This window comes from Ammodytes marinus, assembly GCF_949987685.1.
Source record: "Ammodytes marinus genome assembly, chromosome: 17".
Lineage (NCBI taxonomy): Eukaryota > Metazoa > Chordata > Actinopteri > Uranoscopiformes > Ammodytidae > Ammodytes > Ammodytes marinus.
In genome coordinates, this window is record NC_137221.1 from 3,957,827 (window position 1) to 3,961,022 (window position 3,196).

At 49.1% G+C, this 3,196-nt stretch overlaps 1 pseudogene across 1 annotated transcript in view; it reads right to left on the reverse strand.

Annotated features, from left to right (window-relative positions):
• The window catches only part of LOC307264133 (thyrotroph embryonic factor-like), a 31,438-nt pseudogene extending 29,169 nt beyond the window's left edge, over nt 1-2,269 (reverse strand). Inside the window, exons 1-2 of the transcript XR_013845621.1 lie at nt 2,242-2,269; nt 1,511-1,911 (exon numbers count right to left, since the gene is read on the reverse strand). The product of XR_013845621.1 is annotated as a thyrotroph embryonic factor-like (transcript). The remainder of the gene's footprint in view (nt 1-1,510; nt 1,912-2,241) is intronic.
• Nucleotides 2,270-3,196: the final 927 nt, after the last annotated feature.

The window sequence follows — 3,196 nt, forward strand, 5'->3', positions numbered from 1 at the left end:
TCTCATTTGTCTTAATTGCTTTTTCCGATGATTTTAGACTCCCAGTGAAAATGTCAAAGGTTCATAGAGACAGTTTAGTGCACGATTCACCCGAAGCCAAATGTCTACAATGCAGCTGCACACACACACCATTGTCCTTTCTTTCTTTTATTTTATTTTCTTTTACCTTTATTTCTACAAGTAAATCCCATTGAGACCGAAGACTCTTTTTCAAGGGAGACCTGTTTTCCTTTTCCCACGTTACCATTCACACACACATTTATACACCGATAGCAGCAGGCTAACTATCGACATTCACACGAGGCAACAAGGTGGGTGAAGTGTCTTGCTCAAGGACACAACAACCATGACACAAGTGGCAGGGCGGGAATCAATCGAACCGCCAACCCTTCTGACTTCAACAAGGCATTTTACGTCCACACAAATGCCGCTCACTGGATATTTTTTCTTTTTCGGGCCATTCTCCGTAAACCCTAGAGATGGTTTAGACTAGAGTGAAAATCCCAGTAGATCAGCAGTTTCTGAAATGCTCAGATGACCTGGCACCCTCGACATTGCCATGTTCAAAGTCACTTAAAGCCCCTTTCTTCCCCATTCTGTTGCTCGGTTTCAACCTCAATAAGTTGTCCCGTCCAGGTCTACATGCCTAAATGACTTGAGTTGCTGACATGTGATTGGCTGATTAGTTATATGTGTTAACAAGAAATTGAACCGCTGTACCTAATAAAGTGATTAAGTGGCCGGTGAGTGTGTGTGTGTGTGTGTGTGTGTGTGTCTCAGTGTGTGTGTGTGTGTGTGTGTGTGTGTGTGTGTGTCTCAGTGTGTGTGTGTGTGTGTGTGTGTGTGTGTGTGTGTGTGTGTGTGTGTGTGTGTGTCTCAGTGTGTGTGTGTGTGTGTGTGTGTGTGTGTGTGTGTGTGTGTGTCTCAGTGTGTGTGTGTGTGTGTGTGTGTGTGTCTCAGTGTGTGTGTGTGTGTGTGTGTGTGTGTGTGTGTGTGTGTGTGTGTGTGTCTCAGTGTGTGTGTGTGTGTGTGTGTGTGTGTGTGTGTGTGTCTCAGTGTGTGTGTGTGTGTGTGTGTGTGTTAATATAAATGTGCGTCTGTGCCCCCCCCCTCTTTATTTACCTGTGATGGGGACTGTGTGTCTCAGCGTCTGTGCGTCTGTGCCCCCCCCCTCTTTATTTACCTGTGATGGGGTCTGTATGTCTCAGTGTGTGTGCGTCTGTGCCCCCCCCCCCCCTCTTTACCTGTGAGGGGACCTGTGCGTCTGTGCCCCCCCCCCCTGTTTACCTGTGATGGGACCTGTGCCCCCCCCCCTCTTTATTTACCTGTGAGGGGACCTGTGTGCCCCCCCCCCCCTGTTTACCTGTGATGGGACCTGTGTGCCCCTCCCCCTCCCCCTCTGTTTACCTGTGAGGGGACCTGTGTGCCCCCCCCCCCCCTGTTTACCTGTGAGGGGACCTGCGTGCCCCCCTCCCCCCTCCTCCCCCCTCCCCCCCCCCTGTTTATTTACCTGTGAGGGGACCTGCGCGCTGGTGGAGCTCAGCCCGTTGCCGTGGTGCATGCCCATCCCGTTCTCGGTGAGGAACTCCTCCAGATCCATGTACTGCAGCTGGAACAGCCCCCCGTCGCAGGGCAGGGTGCGCTCCCACAGCAGCGGGCCCAGGAACGCAGACTGGGAGCTGGGTCGCAGTGTGCCCGTGCCCCCCCCTACCACCACCCCTGGTCCTCCTCCGGTGGTTCCTCCGTTTACCACCACTCCCCCTGTTGTTGTTGTTCCTGTTGTTGTTGTTCCTGTTGTTGTTCCCGCGGCTGCTCCAGACGGGACCCCCCCAGCGCCGCCCGACACGCCCACCGGACCCACTCCGCTCACGGGCAGAGAATCCTCGTCTGAGTCTGCGGGCTTGTCTTTGTCTGGAGGGGCAGAGAGGGACAGGGAGAAGTGTGTTAAAGTGGTTTAAAGGAACACTTCACCCATACGGAACCGGCGTTCTATCATTATAAAATCACTATTATAATATAATGAATGAGGTTTTTCTTCCCTCAGTCTTCCCTTGGCCCAGCTGTCCTGTTAATCCTAACCCTTACTGTGATGTCACAAGAAGGAAACTGTAGGGTTAGACAGTGAGACCATAAAACACTCTTTCTGCCTTTTCTCAGGCTAAGATGATCCGATTTTTTATTTTTTTTTGCACATTTATACTACATAGGATCTCCGAGTTCAATACACCTTCATATTCCCACCGGTGAAGTAGGCCTTCAAAAATGACATCCTTAAAGGTGCAGTCAGTGATTCACTGTCTGGAGGGGCAGAAAGGACAAGAATTCTGTTTAAATGTTATTAAATTAATTTATGACTGAAAATAACTGTTCATGGGGGCGCCCTTAGCTCAGTTGGTAGGGCGTCCCCCCTCCCCCATGGGCCTCGGCCAGCAGCGGACCCGGGTTCGATTCCAGCCCGCGGTCGTTCTCTGCATGTCGCTCCCCTCTCTGCCCCATTTCAACTCTGTCTCTACACTATCAATAAAGCTTAAAAAAATGCCAAAAAAAAATCTTAAAAAAAAAAAAAAAAAATTTACATGAACAATGTTTTTAAGTAGAGTACGCCATGTCAGTTGTTAGTTTTGTTTTGTGTTTTGTTTGTGTGTTCGTTTTTCAGTTTCAGTGTGCTTGAGTTGTGTGGGGTTAAGAGAGGGCAAGAAGAAGTATGTTTAGGTTATTAAAGAATGGTATAACTGTTTTTGCTTCATAGTTTCAACCTGTGTTTGAGTTAAAGGTGCAGTCAGTGATTCTGGAGAACGCATGCAATCCAGTGGTAATACACAGCCTAGGCTCTGTAATCGGGTACACAAATAAAAGGGGGCCCACAGTAGCTAGCAACATGCCCATTTACAGAGCCTAGGCTGTGGATTAACACCTTTCTGCGTCAGACAGAGTATGGAAAGGTAACACAGACACACACACTGCATACACAGGCATCTTATCATGTTCATCAAATCTCACACACACACACACACACACACACACCGCACACACGCATACACACACACACACACACATACACACCGCACACACACATACACACATACACACACACACCGCACACACACATACACACACACACACACACACACACACACACACACATAAACATACACACACACACACACACACACACACACACACACACACACACACA